This window comes from Macrotis lagotis, chromosome 2 (assembly GCF_037893015.1).
Source record: "Macrotis lagotis isolate mMagLag1 chromosome 2, bilby.v1.9.chrom.fasta, whole genome shotgun sequence".
NCBI lineage: Eukaryota > Metazoa > Chordata > Mammalia > Peramelemorphia > Peramelidae > Macrotis > Macrotis lagotis.
In genome coordinates, this window is record NC_133659.1 from 235,075,854 (window position 1) to 235,094,844 (window position 18,991).

Sequence of the window (18,991 nt, forward strand, 5' to 3'; positions counted from 1 at the left end):
AACAGGAAGAGGGTAAAAGGAAATGTAAGAGGAATGTAAGATACAGTAGGAAATTCATTATAAGCAAAACAAGCTTTAAGTTTGGAAAGGAGGTAGTAAGAAGAAGGTTAAAAGGAGAGGGAAAAAGAAGGTAATAAATTGAATAAACAGGGACCAAGGAGTATAGAGAAGAAAAAGAATCAGAAAATTGAACGCAGGGAAATAAACAATTAATCATCATAATGGGAAATGAGAACAGCGATAAATGGAAGAGCTCAGCAAAAGGAATTAGAAAAATCCAAAAATAAGTTGTTTATAAAAACACACTTGGAACATAAAAACTCATTACAAAGTTAAAATATAGGGTTAAAGCAAAAATTTCTCGTGCCTCAGATGAGCACAAAAAAACAAGGTAGAAATTCTAATTTCAGGCAAGGCAACAGCAAAAATAGATAATTCCAAAAGATGAAAAGGGACACTACATTTTGTTGAAAAGTAATATAAATAATTAGGGCAATTAGTTGGTTCAGTGTATAGAGTGCTGAGTCTGGAGTCAGGAAAAGTCATCTTCCTAAGTTCAAATCTGTCCTTAGTTGTTTTACCCTGGGAAAGTCACTTAACCATTTTTCCTTACTATTCAGTCTATAAAATGAGCTGGAGAAGAAAATGACAAACCACTCTAGTATCTTTGCCACAAAAAAATATAAATGAAAAGACAGCCAACAATTAGAAGCATAGACAGTAAGTTGAATTAAATACCTAACACATACTCTAATGGCATAATTTCTAAATACTTAAAGGAAAAAACTAAATGAAGGGAAAAGAAATAAATAATAAAACAATTGCAGGGGCACTTTAATTTATTTATATTTGGTCTTTTTGTTTATTTTATATTATTACAATAATCTTGTGAGAGTGATCATAAATCCTCTTCACCCCAAAAAAGATGAGAAAAATTAAGAACAATAGGGGGGGGTGTACTTCAGTCTGTTCAGATTTCAGTGCCTCTGTCTCTGGGATGAGTTGCTTTCTCCATCATAGCCACCAGAGAAGTTGCTTCAGTCTTTTTCCCACAGTTGCTATCACTAATTGTATTTCCCTCTACTCTATTCCTCCCCACTCTTGTCTATTCCATTGTCTCTCTTTCATCCTGTCCCTGTTCAGAAGTGTGTTGTATCTGAGTACCCTCTCCCACAATCTTTCCTCTCTTCTATCACATATACCCCCCTTCCCTCCCCCTCATTCTCCCTTATCCCACCCCTTTCCTCTCATTTTTCTCTAGAGTAAGATAGATTTCCATACTCTATTAAGTGTATGTTATTTCCTCTCTGAGCCATTTCTGATGAGAATGAAGGCTCATTCACTCCCCCTTGCCTTCCCCTGTTCCACTCCAGTGAAAAAAGCTTTTTCTTGACTCTTATGTGAAATATTTTTCAGCTCCTTCCCATCCCTTGTCTATATATGCTCCTTCTAACTTCCCTTATAAATTAGAAGGTTCATATGAGTTATCAGTATCTTCTTCCCACGTAGGAATACAAGCAGTTCAACACTATGAAGTTCCTCATAATTAGTCCTTCTCGCCCACCTCTTCTATGGTTCCCCTGAGTCCTCTATTTGGATATCAAACTTTCTATTCACTCTGGTTGTTTCAGTAGGAAAGTTTAAAAGTTTCCTGTTTCATTGAAAGTTCATCTTTTCCTCTGAAAGAGGATGTTCAATTTTGCTGGATAGTTTATTCTCAGTTGTAAACATAGATCTTTTGCCTTCTGGAATATCATTCCAAGCCCTACAAGCTCTTAATGGAGATACTGCCAGATTCTGTGTAATCCTGACTATAGAGCCACAGTACTTGGATTGCTTGTTTCTGACAGCTTTTAGTATTTTCTCTTTGACTTTGGAGTTTTGGAGTTTGGCTGTAGTATTCCTGGAAGTTTTTCTTTTGGGATCTCTTTCAGAGGGTGATTGAGGTGAATTCCCTCAATTTCTATTTTATCCTCTGCTTCTAGGATCTCAGGGCAATTTTTCTGTATTATTTCTTTAAAAATGAAGTCTAGGCTCTTTTCCTGTCATGACTTTCAGGTAGCCCAATAATTTTTAAATTAGCTCTTTTGGATCTTGGGTAAGTTAAGGTCAGCTTTTCCAAGGAATTTTTTCACATTTTCACATTTTCTTCTAATTTTTTTGGTTTTTTGGAATAGTTTTATTTCTTCCTGAGCTCTTGCAAAGTCATCAGCTTCCTTTAGCTCCACTCTGCATTCGGAGGAGTTATTTTCCTTCAGAGAGCTTTTTTATCTCCTTTTCCAGCTGACCAGTTCTACTTTTTTAAAGCATTCTTCTCCTCATTTGCCTTTTGCATTGCTTTTTTTCCATTTGGCCTAAACTGGTTTTTAATATGTTATTTTCTTCAGTATTTTTTTGTATTTCTTTCACCAAGTTGCTGACTTGTTTTTCATGATTTATCTGCATTGCTCTCATTTCTTATCCCAATTTTTCTTCTACCTCCCTTAACTGCTTTTCAAAGTCTTTTTTTTAGGTAATCCATAGCCTGAGCCCATTTTCTTTTTCTCTTAGAGGTTTTAGATACAAAACCTTTGATTTTTGTCATCATCTGAGTATGTATTTTCATCCTCCATGGGACCAAAGTAATTTTCTATGGTTAGATTCTTCTTCTTCTGTTGTTTGCTCATTTCCTCAGCTTATGATTGATTTACCTAACCTACAAGGCTTTGGGGGGTTTGGGGACAACCCACAGGGACCTTAATTCCTCCAAGGTCTTATGAAAGGCTCTGACTGTGCTCTTGCCTGTGTTCAAACCCTCCCCTTTGCCCTGGAGCTGTGAGGATGGTCCCTGCTCAGCTATGGTGGTATCTGTGGGGGCCCAGACTACAATCTGAATCTGAGTGTGGGCAAACAGCTGAGTACTGCCCCAGATTGAGCAGAGAGACCTGTGCAGTCTCCCTTGACCTCCCCCCCCCTTACCATCTATGGGCTGAGAGCTCTGGACATGCTGGGTGACCCTGTTGACTTCCACTGCAGGTTCTCACCACAGGGCTGCTCTGAGGCCAGAACTCTGCTCTGTACTCACTCTGGTGCATCAGAGTTCTCTCACCACCCCTTCTGGCTGTCTTGGATGATCCCTGGGCCAAGAGGTCTGGAAACTGCCTCTCTGCCATGGACCCAGGCACTGGGCCAGGCTGTGCTGCACTACAACTATCCTGTGGCTTTTCCAGTCTCCAGTCCTGTTGGAACAGACCTTTCCTGTGGAACTAAGTTGTCTTGGACAGGGTAATTGTATTACTTGGTCTTTCTACGGGTTCTGCCCCCTCTAAATTTTGGCTTGAGACATAATTTGATGGCTTTGGAGTTTTTGGGGGAACTAGTTTCCAGGAATTCCTGCCTTCACACTGCCATCGTGGCTCTACCACCATTTATATTTGTTTTAAATAAATATAAACAAAATAAAGTTAAGGATCTGAATAGAATTTTAGAAAAATTAGATTTTTTAGATTGATAGTGATTATTGAATGGAAACAGAAAAGAGAATAAGGTATTTTTCAGCTGTGTATGGCCCTTTACAAAAACTGATCATGGCTTTGGATGTAAAAAGCTCACAGATGCTGTAAAGCCAAACTATGGTACTCATCCTTTACAATCACAATGCAAAATAATTATATTATCTAAATGGAAAAATTTTAAAAATTCACTGATGACTAAATAACTTAATCCTAATAAATTTGTGGACCAAAGAACAAATCATTGAAACAATATATTGTTTCATAAAAGATAATAATGACTATGAAAAAATCCAGAATTTTGGGGATGTAGCCAAAACACTGCTCATTTGTAATTCTTAGGAGAAAATTTATATCTTTAAAATTTTATTAACAAAAGTTAGAAAGAACCAATTGATTAATTAGTTGAGAATGCAACTGGAATATTAATAAATAAATAAAATTAATAAATTTTAAAACTTCAAATAAATACCAAAATAACAATCCTGAAAAATTAAATAACTTGACAACATTGAAAACTTGGAAGTGCTTTTTAAAAATAAAACTCATGAACTATTAGCCAATATGATTAAAAATAAGAAGCCCAAATTACCATTATAAAAAAAAGAAAAAAGGCAAATTCACAACAAATGAAAACAAAGTATATCATTAGAAAGTAACTTAAATGAAATGGTAGAATATTTACAAAAATATAAAATACCCCAAAATACCCCTAAAATAAGAACTAGAACCCAATTTCAGAGGAAGGATTTGAAACCATAAGTGAATTTCTAAAAAAGAAAAAACAAACATCAGAACCAGATGGATTCATAAGTGAATTTTATTAAACATTTACAGATTAATTAATTCCAACATTATATAAATTACTTTGCAAAATCAAAAAAAAAAAAGAAGAAAGAAATCCTTCCTTCAATGACAAATAGTCTTGATACATAGAAATTCAGGTTTTGGTTTGTTTTGTTTTGGATGTATCAGTTACTTTTATTTCATGAATAAAAGTGTCATTTCACATTAACTAAATTGCTCCAATGTTTGAGGAAAGGAACAACCTTACCTTAAAAAATCTCTGTGCCTGAAATCAGAAAGGAGAAAATTAAGAACTTGCAGAAGGAACCAAATCTCACCATCCACAAACAGCATCTCCTCTTCAAAACTGTGATCTCAATTATACCTGCTCCAACATTGCCCTCTAAGAAGAGAGGTGAGGAGTGGTTAGAAGTGATCTCTAGTTTAATATTCCCTGAAGTAGTTGTGCTTTGTGTATATTTTAATATGAGATCATTGTATTATTAGTCGTTTTACATTCTTATAAGAAACCCTTCATAGTCAGAGTAATTTGTAACATAAAAACAAAACATAAAAAAAATTTCTACAGCAGGTAGGCAGCACAGTGGATAGAGCACAGGCCCTGAAGTCAGAAGTACCTGAGTTCAAATCCCACCTCAGACATTTAATAATTGCCTGGCTGCAAGTCCCTTAACCCCATTGCCTTAAATAAAAAAAAAAGTTTTCTACAAAAAGATTTCTACAAAATCATATGGCATAATTATTTTAAGGAAGACACTAGTAACTAAATGCCTCAAAGAGAACATGAACTAAGTTATAAAGGAAACTGGGAAATCCAAAAAGTCTAGAGAAGACATAAGGAACAGCTTTTGTCAAAGTACAGAAAAGAGGAATATGTCATATGTGAGGAAAAGTAAGATGGTATATATATATAAAAATATATATATATATGTATATATATACATATATATATACACAGATTGTAAGAGATCAGAAAATTGTCAAAGGCCATAATAACTAAAAATTTTCTTTCTTATTCTAAAAGTTTTAGAGAGCTAGTTGTATCAGACTTATGCTTTAGGAATATCACTTTGACAAGGTATGGAAGATGGAGTAGAGAAGGGAAAACCAGGGACATCAGTTAGGAAGGTATTGCAAAAGTCAAAGAAAGAAAAATAAGGGCCTGAATTAGGGTAATGACTGTGTGAGCGAAAACAAGGGGAGATAGGAAAGAAATATTGTGGAGGAAGAACAAACAAGATTAACAGTGATTGAATATTTGGTGTAAGGGAGAGAGGAATCAGGATGTGAACTTGGGTGAATAGAAGGATGGTTTTGCCTTGACTAGAAATAAGAAAACTGGGGAAAAGAGTGGGTTTGAACCTTTTCATAGTATCACAAAAAGTATCTATCTAAAACCAAAAGTAAGCATCATTTTCAATGGGGATACACTAAAATCTTTTCTAATAACTATAAACATAGAACAAGGATGTTCTTCTGGTTCTGCTCACTTTATAAACCATCTGGTATTGTTTAAAAAAATATAGAAGGGAGCAGCTACGTATCTCAGTGGATAGAGCACCAGCCCTGTAGTCAGGAGAACCCGAGTTCAAATAGGGCCTCAGACACTCAATGATTATCTAGTTATGTGACCTTGGGCAAGTCACTTAACCCCATTGCCTTGCCAAAAAAATAGAAAAACAGATCACTGGAAGACACAATGGAAGATATTATCAAAGCAAAGGAACTCAATAAACCAATACAGTACAAAAAATGAAAAAATGAATTACTTTGGGGGGAAAATACCCCCTTTGTCTAATTAAAAACTACTGGAAAATAGGGGAAAATTTGACAGAAGTTAAACTTATACCAACATCTTACACTATATTGCATAATATATTCTAAATGTATACAAGACCTTAATAACAAAAGATCACATAGTTAAAGTTAAGAAGAAAAATATCATAAATTTCTCCCAATTGTACATACACACATTAACAGAAATATTGTATGATGCTTGGCTATGATGGACTTTATCTTCTCAGCAGCACAATAATCAAAGACAATTCTAAGGGACTTGTGATGGAAAATACCATTCACATTCAGAGAAGGAATATGGAGTCTGAATATAGACCAAAGTATACTATTTTCACTTTTAAAAATTTTGTTTTATGTTTTTTTCTCTCATTTTTCCCCTTTTATTCTGACTCTTCTTTCACAATATGATTAATATAGAAATGTGTTTAACATGGTTGTGCATGTATAATATATAGGATAACTCACTATCTAAAGGAAGGGGCAGAGAAGAGAGGAAGGGAGAAAAATGTGGAACTCAAAACCTTATTTAAAAATGATTGTTCTCCAGAACTTTCACATTTTGCTGTGGTTGTTGTGACCAAATGACCAAGAAAACCCCAAATGGGATCATAGAGTCAGCTACAACTGAAATGACTAAACAACAAAATGATGGTTTACCTGGAAACTCCTAAAGAATCATCAGAGTTCTTAAATGAAATATTAAGATACAGCAAAGTTCTAAGGATACAAAATAAATCTTCCAAAAACCCCTCCTTCCTATATATCAACAAAATTCAAGACATAATAGTAGAAAGTGTAATTCCATTTCAAATGCATAAAATATCTGGAAATCAATCTCCAAAAGCACAAAGGCTTATTTTGATTCAAGATACAACTACAAGATACTCCTTAAAGAAATAATTTAAAAATAATTAAAATTATGTAAGACCATGTTAGTATAATAAAAGTTAACAATACAAATGAAGTTAATTTGTACTTTTAAAGTCAAAACAATAAAATAACCACAGGAATATGTGGTAGAACCTGATAAAGTAATAATAAAATTCATTTATAAAAAGTTAAAAGTTCTAAAATATCAAGAGAAAGAAGAAAAAGAAGTAGAAAAAAGGGAAATATAACTTCCAGACCTCAGTCTATATTATAAACCATTTGGTAAGACCAAATGGAAGATATTATCAGAACAATGGAACTCAATAAACCAATGTGATAAAAAAGAAAAAATGAATTAACCTGGGTGGGGGGGGTAACCTCTTTAATTAAAAACTACTGGAAAATAGGAAAAAATTGGCAGAAATTAAGCTTATACAAAATCTTATACTATATTACACAATATATTCTAAATGTATACAAGATCTTATTATTAAAAGATCATACCAGTTAAAATTTAGAAGAAAAATATCATACATTTCTCCCAACTATATGTAAAAGATGTATTCTTAATCAGAGAGAGAGGTAATTACATTAGATAAAATGAGTAACTTTAAATACTTGAAAAGCTTATATGATTAGATGCCTGAAAAACTTAAATGAAGTTGAAAGGTTTCTATAAAAACAAATGAATTCCGGGGCAGCTAGATGGAGCAGTGAATAAAGCCAGCCTCAGACACTTAATAATTACCTAGCAATGTGACCTTTAGCAAGTCACTTAACCCCACTGCCTTGCAAAAAACTAAAAAAAAAATTAATTCCTCTACAATAAGAAAGAAAGCAGTCAATTGGGGAAGAGGAAAATTGTTTTAGATATAAGGTAAAAGAAGAGCTATTGACAAATAATAAATATAAAAAGACCCTTTCCCAAAAAATAAAATTTCAAAGAATATGAACAAATGGTTCTCAAGAGAATTATAAATTATTAACAAGCATGAGAAAAAATACTCAAAATAATTGATGAGATAAATGCAAATCAAACTACCCTTACATCTAGCAAATTAGCAGTGACAAAAGTTTCAAAAAATGTTGGAGGGGATATGGGGAAAATAAGTGTACTAATGAATTGTTAGGGGAAATATGAATTAGTGCAACCATTTGGAAAAGCAATTTGTAATTTAAACTTATAAAAATATAAATGATTAAAATGTCTTTATCTTTTGACCAGAGATTCCACAGAGATTACAATGATGTCAATGAAAAAAGACCCCATATATACCAAAATATTTATGATAGCACTTTTTGTGTTAGTAAACAACCAGAAACAAAAAAAATCTCAATTGGGGATAATTAAACAAATTATAGTACATTATTGTAATGGAATATTACTTTGCTTTTAGAAACTTCTGTGAGACAAGCAGAAAATATGAGAGAAATGTAGAAAGATTTGTATGAACTTCTACAGTGAAGTAAGCAGAGCCAAGAAAACATTTTTCACAATGACTACAACAGTGTAACTGAAAGACGATATCCCAACACAAAAATGAAAGTGAATGTTGCAAAACCAGAAAAGACAAATATGACCCCACAGAATAGATATGAAAATATACCTCTCCTCTTCTGAGTCAGGACTGACTCAGCTCAGGTTGTTTAAGTTCAATATTGGAATAAAATGAGACACTCATAGGATGTTCAATAGTTTTAAAAAGAAATTTGCTTAACCATAGCAGAAAGATATTCAACAAGGTTAGGCATATAGAATCCCTTGGATTATTCAGCTGAATGTTTACATTGTGATCCATCAACTAATCATATAAGAGTCCCATTTCTTGATGACTTTATACTCAAGTGATGAGAAAGTGATATAAACAGTCTGAGCCCTTACACTCTTAGGCAAACAATTTTTTAGAAAAGTCTCCAATACCTTTAAAGGAAAACATAGCTTAACCTGCATGGAGGAGGAGTTAGGTTCCACCCTTAAAATATTCTAGAGAACCTATCCACTACTTAAATGGAGGTAGCACTAGAGAAAAACTAAAAGAAAAACAAACATGGTGATTTTCCTTAAGGAAATAGAATCTCAAGTCTAAAAGACCAAGTCCACATTTAGGTAATGCCAAAGTTCTGCAATTCATAATGGGACACAATATAAAATGATGACCCTAAGCAGCGGCAGCACCAGGGGAAAAAAGGAACTGTAACAATGATAAAACTGCATACATGGACAATAATCCTTGTCATAGGTTCAGGAAGAATTGTCTTATTCCATTATACTTATTATTATTATACTTACTATCATTATTATTATACTCATTCTTACTACCACTTACTATTCTGTGGCACATCAGCCAAGATCCCCTCTCCCTTAGGAAACAATGGAGATGGGAGGGAAATACACAATCTTTGCCTCATGAGAACCCTGTGAAGAACTGCCCCCCTTTTCTGTAGGATTGATTATGTAGTTTCACTTCACCTTTTTACCAGAAAGCCAAAACCTCCCAGCAGTATCAACCCTTCATCTTCTAAGATCAGCAATGTGGACAAGTTTTATATTACAGTGACCCTTCCTTTTTTACCACTGCATATGCCAGTACCCACTTTTCTCCATATTTAAACACTTCTCAATGTTGCCTGTCAATACTGGGGTCCATAACTCTGCCCACTTATCTATGGTACACTATTATCATCTGCCCAGAAGGTTTCCATTTCTGCCCATTGTTTGCTACTGTCTGTTGCTACTGGAGCTTCTAGAACTGTGCTTTTAGAAACTTGCTTGCTCTGCTACCCTCTATGTTGGGCCAAGAAATTGTCACTACTAGGACTTAGTCTTCTGCCCTATTTTGGAAAGTCTATTTGCTATAGACCTGTCTCTGCCCCACCATTGCAGGCCTGAATTGTATTCTATCTTCTGCTCAATCCATCAGTCAAGCATCTGAGAGCCCCTCTAGCTTTTGCTTACTGTTTTGTATACAAATGATGATGAAGTGATGAAAACAGTCTGAATCCCTATTCTATTTGATCCAAATCAACTGCTTAGGAATATCTCGATATTTTTAAATAGTTTTTTTCATAATTACATGTCAAGAAAAATTTTAACACTTATTTTTACAAGATTTTAAGTTCCAAATTTTTCTCCCTCCTTTCTTCTCCTCCCCTCTTTCAAAAATGATAGGCAACTTGATAAAGGTTATACATATATTATCATGTAAAACATGTTTCCATGTTAGTCAGTTGTGAAAGAAAAAACACATCAAAGGAGGAAAAACATGAAAAAGAATAGAATAAGTAAAAATATGCATAAGTAAAAAATATGCTTTGATTCAGAGTCCATCAAGTTTTTATATAAATGTGGATAGCATTTTCCTTCCTGAGTCCTTTATAGTTGTCTTGGATCATTGTGCTGCTGAGAAGAGCTGAGACATCTATAGTTGATCATCACAGAGTATTACTGACACCATATGCAATTCTTTTATAAATAGTGATAGTGTTACTAAAAATAACCATCCTCAGTGCTAATATTTAGCATAATAAAATAATAAATTAAAAATCATGGTAAATAATATTTCAAAATTATAACAAATTGTAATACTTATTTGACAACACTGGATTTCATCAATATGGACATTTCCATTTCTATTCAGTCAAAACCTGGCAGGAAACAATGACATTTCTTTTGGAATTTTGGAAAATACCATTAAACATACTTTAACCCATCACCTAGGTTTTATTTAGTACTTTTGTGTTACATCTTTTCATTTTATAACCTCTTTCTGAAAGATTTTTAAGTATTTGGAATCAAAATTATTGGAAGCAAGGTGTTCCCTCAGCTTGCCACCCCAGGGAGCACCAAGCACAATTTCTTCTCAATGTTCCTTGTCACAACTGGGATCCATAACTCTGCCCACTATCTATGGTATACTATTATCATCTGCCCAGAAGGTTTGCATCTCTGCTCATTGTTTGCTACTGGAGGATCATCAAGGAGACTTCTGCCAGAGCAAGCATGAAGCCCAGGACAGCCTGGCCCTCCTCAATGCAGACATGGCACAGCCCAGATCCCAGGAAACAGAAGCAGACCTGTGGAGCCATCCAGCAGGAGCTGCCCACAAATGTTCCATGAGCACTAAGCCTACAGAAGGTAAGGGAATAGAGACCACCAAGATCTGTTCTCTCTCTGTCCCTGGAACAGGACTCTGTGGTTTTGACCATATTCAGACTCTGGTTGCAGTCTGGGGCCCCAGAGGGGTGAGCTTGTGGTCATTCAACAGACCAGGAGAGTACTGAGAGCCTCACATATTAAGGTCCTTGCAGGGGGTGTCTTAATAAAACTCAAAAGCTCAAGGAGGCTGGGGAAATGAGTAAAAAAGAAAAAAAAGAACCTGACCATATACAATTACTTTTGGTTCCATGGAGGACCAAAATACACACTCTGAAGATGAGAAAGTTCAAGCTTCTTTGCATCTAAAGACTCCAAGAAATGTAGAAGTTGGGGTCAGGCTATGACAGAGCTCAAAAAAAGATTTTGAAAATTAAGTAAGGGAGGTAGAAGAAAAATTGAGAAAAGGAATGAGAGAGAGATGCAGGAAAAACAGGAAAATGAAGTCAGCAGCTTAGTCAAGGAGATCCAAAAAATGCTGAAGAAAATAACATTAAAAACCAGTTTAGGACAAATTGCTTTCTGTGTGTGGGGGGAGGAAGTGAGATTGAGGGGAAAATTGTAAAACTCAAAATAAATAAAATGTTTAATTAAAAAAAACAGTTTATGTCAAATGGATAAAACAGTTCAAAAAGTTATGGGGGAGGGGTGGCTAGGTGGCATAGTGGATAAAGCACCAGCCTTGGAGTCAGGAGTACCTGGGTTCAAATCCAGTCTCAGACAGTTAATAATTACCTAGCTGTGTGGCCTTGGGCAAGCCACTTAACCCCATTTGCCTTGCAAAAAAAAAACCAAAAAAAAAGTTATGGAAGAGAAGAATGCTTTAAAAAGCAAAATTGGCCAGATGGAAAAGGAGATAAAAATGCTGAGAAAAATCCTTCAGATGTAGAATAGAGCTAAAGGAGACTGATGACTTTGTGAGAAATCAAGACAATAAATAATTCAGCACCAAAAGAATGAAGAACTAGAAGAAAATGTGAAATGTCTCATTGAAAAAATAACTGATCTGGAAAAACAGATCCAGGAAAGATAATCTTAAAATTATTGGATTACTTGAAAATCATGATCAGGAAAAGAACATTGACCTCATTTTTAAAGAATTTCTACAGGAAAATTGCTCTGATAGCCTAGAAGCAGAGGATAAAATAGAAATTGAGAGAATCCACCAATCTATCCCAGAAAGAGATTAAAAAAAAACCCAGAAATATTATAGCCAAGTTCCAGAACTCCCAAGTCAAAGAGAAAATATTACAAACAGCCAGAAGGAAACAATTCAAATATTGTGGAGTTACAGTAAGGATTACCCAGGATTTAACAGCATCCACATTAAGGGCTCATAGGACTTGGAATATAATATTCCAGAAGGCAAAAGATCTCAGAATGCAACTGAGAATCAACCACCCAGCAAAACTGAACATCCTCTTCCAAGGGAAAAGATGTACTTTCAATGAAACAGAGGAATTTCAAATGTTCCTGTTGAAATGACCAGAGTTGAACAGATCTTCAAGTACAGAACTCAGGTGAACCATAGAGAGAGTGGATGAGAAGGGTAAATTATGAGGGACTTAATGATGATGAACTTTGTGTATTCCTGCATGGAAAGGTGATACTGATAATACTCATATGAACATTCTCATTTAATAGAGCAGGTAGAAGGAGCTTTTATAGATGAAGCACAGGAGAGAGTTGAATTTGAAGATATGAAAATTGTAAAAATGGAGTCAATGGGTGAAAGGGAAATGTACTGGGAGTAAGAGAAAGGAGAGGTAGAATATGCTAAGATATTTCATGTAGCTTTTTGCAATGTTATGGAAGGGGGGGAGGCGAGGGGAATGAGGGACCCTTCATTCTCATTGGAAATGACTCAGAGAGGAAACAGCATATACATTCAATAGGGTATAGACACCTAGAAGAAAAAGGAGAGAAGGGGGACAGGGGAAGGTAGGGGGGGATGTGGGTGACAGAGGAGAGGGTAGATAATAGAAGAGGATAGTCAGATATAACACATTTTCTTTTTTTACTTTTTGCAAGGTGGTGGGATTTGGTGGCCTGTCAGGGACCACAGGGTCAGGTGGTTTCTGGGTCTCTGGAATGGATAGCCTCTTGGCCCCAGGGCTAGTACTCTGTTTGCTGCGCCACTTGGCTGCCCCACAGCTTATTTTTGAAGAGGGACAGAGTGAAAGGAGAGAGAAAATATAATAGATGGTAGTAAGGAGGAATAGATGGAGGGAAGTACAATCAGAAACAGCAACTGTGGAAAAATATGGAAGTAATTTCTATGCTGGACTTATGATAAAAATGTGATCCACCTGAGACAGAGTTGATGGTATTAGAAGACAGACTGAAATATATTTTTCTCTCTTTTATTTCTCATGAGATTTATATTTTGTGGGGGAGGGGTATTATGTTTACTCTTAAACAAAAATATTTTAGTAATGTGTAAATAAATTAAAAGAAAATTTTTAAAAAGAAGAAAGTTGTCTAGAAAAACAGACTGGAACCCAAGTCTTCCTGGCTTCAAAGGTTTCTCACTAAGTGATGACAGACATAAAAACTGCTGCCACATATTGCCTACAGCACTCCCATGGGATCAAACCATATTAAAATGTATTTCCACCTGAAAAAAAAAGAAATTTTCCAGCAGCAGCAGCTGCTTGTCAAAAACCAATTTCTGAAAAAGCCTTATTTATACTTTGTGTAAATTTTTTTAATCATGACAACAGTTAAGGTGAAGCCTAGTTCATCTGGCATTGCAGAGCCACTAATTTGATTCAACCTCTATACAGATGCATCTCATATCCATCTTCTTCATTTTCAATTGTTCCAAACAGAGTAGACCCCTTTATTGCAATTTGCCTAAATCAGGGTTGTCCAAAATGCTGTTTGCAAGCCACATGCAGCGAAGAGGGCGACTTTATGCAGCTAGCCTAGGGATTTACTAAATACTTTATTAAACAAAGCCAAGCTACCTCAGAACTCTCACTAAAATTCCAAACAAAATATATTGTCTATTATTTCAATAAGCTTTTTTTTAGGTTTTTGCAAGGCAAATGGGGTTAAGTGGCTTGCCCAAGGCCACACAGCTAGGTAATTATTAAGTGTCTGAGACCAGATTTGAACCCAGGTACTCCTGACTCCAGGGCCAGTACTTTATCCACTGCACCACCTAGCCACCCCTCAATAAACTTTTAAAAGTAAGGTTGAAGGGGGGGGCGGAGCCAAGATGGCGACTTGAAGGGATCAGGTCTTAGGAGCTCTCTGATAAAAACTCATGAACTAAGGACTCTAACTAAACTTTCGAGAGACAGAACCCACAAAGGGACTCAGTGAGGCAGTTGTCCTACTCAAGGTAACCTGGAAAAGAGCAGAAAGGCTCTGCTCCCCAGGGTTGGAGGGGTGGCCCGCCAGAGGGGTGGCCCGCCAGAGCCAAAGAACTTCAGCCTCCCGGAGGCAGCCCCAGGGAGCTGGGAGCCAAGGCTCACAGCAGCGGGGAAGTCTCCTGAGCTGCACCCTGGGGAGCACGGGCACAAAGTGGGGGAACAGCGGGGCCCTCTGCCAGAACGAGCACATGGAGCCCAGCCCACAGGGCACACAGCCAGCAGCTTGGTCTTTCAGCAGCCCAAATCCAGGAAACAGAAGCTGGCAGAGCCAGTAAGCAGGAGCCTCCAGGGCATGAGCCCATTGAGCTGAGGGAGGGGAGTGAAGAGAGAGAGAGACTGCGGAGCTTTGTCCTCTGCTTCTGGAACAGGACTCTGGGGCTCTGACCACATTCAGATCCTGATCCCAGTCTAGGCCCCCCCCATAGAACAACAGCCCCCCCCCTCGGCCCCATGGCAGAGGGGGATGCTTATGTCTATTCACAGACCAGGAGGGAGGACAGAACCTCACACACTGAGACCCTTGTGGGAGTGTCCCAAAAGCTCAGGAAGCACCCCAAAAAACAGGCTTAGGCTGGGAAAATGAACAAGCAAAGAAATAAGAGGAAGACCATTGAGAAATATTTTGCAAATGAGCCCAAGAAGGATCAAAATACTCAGTCTGAAGATGAGGAAGCACAAGCTCCTGCATCTAAAGACTCCAAGAAAAACAGAAATTGGGCTCAGGCTATGATAGAGCTCAAAAAAGACTTTGAAAATCAAATGAGGGAGTTGGAAGAAAAACTGGGAAAAGAAAGGAGAGAGATGCAGGAAAAACATGAAAATGAAGTCAGCAGCTTAGTCAAGGAAATCCAAAAAAATGCTGAAGAAAATAGCATGCTAAAAAACAGCTTAGGTCAAATGGATAAAACAGTTCAAAAAGTTATTGAGGAGAAGAATGCTTTAAAAAGCAAAATTGGCCAGATGAAAAAAGAGATAAGAAAACTCTCAGAGGAGAATAAATCCTTCAGACAAAGAATGGAATTCAGGGAGATTGATGAATTTACCAGAAATCAGGAATCAATACTTCAAAACCAAAAAAGTGAAAAATTAGAAGAAAATGTGAAATATCTCATTGAAAAAACAACTGATATGGAAAACAGACTTAGGAAAGATAATTTGAAAATTATTGGAATACCTGAAAGTCATGATCAGGAAAAGAGCCTTGACATTATTTTCAAAGAATTACTACAGGAAAATTGCCCTGATATTCTAGAAGCAGGGGGCAAAAAAGAAATGGAGAGAATCCACTGATCACCCTGAGAAAGAGATCCCAAAAAACCAACCCCTAGGAATATTATAGCCAAGTTCCAGAACTCCCAAGTCAAAGAGAAAATATTACAAGCAGCCAGAAGGACACAGTTCAAATATCATGGAACTGCAGTCAGGATCACACAGGACTTAGCAGCAACTACATTGGAAGCTCGTAGGGCTTGGAATACAATATACTGGAAGGCAAAAGAGCTTAGAATGCAGCCAAGAATGAACTATCCAGCAAGGCTGAATGTCCTCTTCCAGGGAAAAAGATGGACTTTCAATGAACCAGGGGAATTTCAAAGGTTCCTTTTGGAATGGCCAGAGCTGAACAGAAGGTTTGATCTTCAGATACAGGACTCAGGTGAAGCATGGAGATTGGATGAGAGGGGGGAAATATGAGGGACTTAATGAGGATGAACTGCATGTATAGAAAAATGATACTGATAATATTCATATGAACCATCTCAGTTGATAGAGCAGGTAGAGGGAGCTTTTATAGTTGAAGCACAGGAGAAAGCTGAATTTGAAGATAAAATATGGTGTAAAAATGGAGTCAATAGGAAAAAAAGGGAAATGGAAAGGGAGAAAGAAAAAGGAGAGGGGGAATAGTCCAAGATATTTCACATAATAAGATTTTTTTATTACAATGAGCTATTGCAATGATATGGAAGGGGGAGGCAAGGGGGAATGAGGGAACCTTTGCTCTCATCAGAGATGGCTAGGAGAGGAAACAGCAAATATAGTCAATGGGGTATAGACATCTGGAGTAAGAAAGAGGGGAGAGCAGGGGGAAGGGGTGGGGATGTGAATAAAGGAGGAGAGGATAGACCATGGGGGGACAGTGTTCAGATATAACACATTTTCTTTTTTACTTCTTGCAAGGGGCTGGGATTGGATGGCCTGCCCAGGACCATAGGGCCAGGTGGATTCTGGGCCTAAGGGGTGGTATGGGGGCTCAGGGCTTCTTGGCCCCAGGACCAGGGATCTGTCTGCTGCGCCACTCAGTGACCCTGAAACCCAGCCCTCAGGGCACACAGTGAGTAGCATGTCCACAGCAGCCCAGATCCAGGAACAGGAAGCAGAAGCTGGTAAGCAGGAACCCCCAGGGCATAAGTGCAGAGCCTAGGGAAGGAGGGAAGAGAGACTGGTGAGGTCTGTCCTCTGTCCCTGAAACAAGACTCTGGGGTTCTGACCACATTCAGATCCTGATCACAGTCTAGGCCCATAGAAGAGCAGGGCCCCCCCACACCTCAGCACTGTGGAAGAGGGGGCACTTATGGCCATTCACAGACTAGGAGGGAGGACAGTGCCTCACACACTGAGATCCTTGTGGGAGTGTCCCAAAAGCTCAGGAAGCACCCCAAAACCAGGCTCAGGCTGGGAAAGTGAGTAAGCAAAGAAAAAAGAGGAACACAATTGAGAAATATTTTGCCTGTGATCCCAATAAGGATTAAAACACTCAATCTGAAAAATGAGGAAGCACAAGCTCCTGCATCTAAAGACTCCAAGAAAAATAGAAATTGGGCTCAGGCTATGACAGAGCTCAAAAAAGACTTTGAAAATAAAATGAGGGAGATAGAGGAAAAATTGGGAAAAGGAATGAGAGAGATGCAGGAAAAACATGAAAATGAAGTCAGCAGCTTAGTCAAGGAGATCCAAAAAAATACTGAAGAAAATAGCATACTAAAAACTAGCTTAGGTCAAATGGATAAAATAGTTCAAAAAAGTTATTGAGGAAAAGAATGTTTTAAAAAGCAGAACTGGCCAGATGGAAAAGGAGATAAGAAAGCTCTCTGAGGAAAACAAATCCTTCAGACAAAGAATAGAACTCAGGGAGATTGCTGATTTTACAAGAAATCAGGACTCAATACTTCAAAAACCAAAAGAATGAAAAATTAGAAGAAAATGTGAAACATCTCATTGAAAAAACAACAGATATGTAAAACAGATTTAGGAAAGATAATTTAAAAAATTATTGCAATACCTGAAAGTCATGACCAGGAAAAGAGCCTTAACATCATTTTCAAAGAATTATTACAGGAAAATTGCCCTGATATCCTAGAAGCAGAGGGCAAAATAGAAATGGAGAGAATCCATCGATCTCTCTGAGAAAGAGATCCAAAAAAACAACCCCCAAGAATATTATAGCCAAGTTCCAGAACTCCGAAGTCAAAGAGAAAATATTACAAGCAGCCAGGAGGACATAATTCAAATATCGTGGAGTTACAGTCAGGATCACACAGGACTTAGCAGCAACTACATTAAAAGCTCGTAGGGCTTGGAATACAATATTCCAGAAGGCAAAAGAGCTTAGAATGCAACTAAGAATCAACTACCCAGCAAAACTGAATGTCCTCTTCCAGGGAAAAAGATGGACTTTTAATGAACCAGGGGAATTTCAAATGTTCCTGTTGGAATGGCCAGAACTGAACAGAAGGCTTGATGTTCAAATACAGGATTCAGGTGAAGCATAGAGAGTGGAGGAGAAGATGAAAATAAAAGGAACTTAATGATGATGAACTACATGTATTCCTGTATAGAAAAAATGATACTGATAATACTCATATGAACCTTCTCATTTAATAGAGCAGGTAGAAGGAGCTTTTATAGATGAAGCACAGGAGAAAGCTGAATTTGAAGATATATTGTGGTGTAAAAATAGAGTCAGTAGATAAAAGGGAAATATAACGGGAGAAAGAAAAAGGAGAGGAGGAATAGGCTAAGATATCTCATATAATAAGATTTTTCTTTATTACAATGAGCTATTGCAATGATATAGAAGGGGGAAGGCGAGGGGGAATGAGGGAATCTTTGCTCTCATCAGAGGTGACTAGGAGAGGAAACAGCATATATACTCAATGAGGTATAGACATCCATAGTAAGAAGGAGAGAAGGGGGTACAGGGGAAAGGGGGGAATGTGAGTGATGAAGGAGAGGATGGACCATGGGGGTAGAGTGGTCAGATATAACACATTTTCTTTTTTACTTTTTGCAAGGGACTGGGATTGGATGGCCTGTCTAGGACCATAGGGTATGGTGGATTCTGGGTAAGGAGTGGTATGTGGACTTGGGGCCTCTTGACCCCAGGGCCGGGGATCTGTCTGCTGCACCATTCAACTACCCTACAGCAGAGACAGAGTGAAAGGAGAGAGAAAATATAGTTCATGGTAGTAGAGAAGTATGAGTGGAGGAAGTTGCGA

The 18,991-nt window shown here is 37.2% G+C and overlaps 1 protein-coding gene and 1 long non-coding RNA gene across 3 annotated transcripts in view; one reads left to right on the top strand and one right to left on the bottom strand.

Moving 5' to 3' along the window:
- Window positions 1–18,991, bottom strand: part of FBXW10B (F-box and WD repeat domain containing 10B) — a 144,674-nt gene that overhangs the window by 103,176 nt on the left and 22,507 nt on the right. The gene's annotated exons all lie outside the window — the stretch shown is intronic.
- The window catches only part of LOC141514395 (uncharacterized), a 147,931-nt gene that overhangs the window by 70,513 nt on the left and 58,427 nt on the right, over window positions 1–18,991 (top strand). Inside the window, exons 3-4 of one of the 2 annotated variants that reach the window (XR_012476021.1) lie at window positions 3,016–3,264; window positions 10,902–11,100. The exons of the other annotated variant lie outside the window; for it this stretch is intronic. This is a non-coding gene — a long non-coding RNA (uncharacterized LOC141514395). The remainder of the gene's footprint in view (window positions 1–3,015; window positions 3,265–10,901; window positions 11,101–18,991) is intronic. 2 annotated transcript variants of the gene reach the window in all.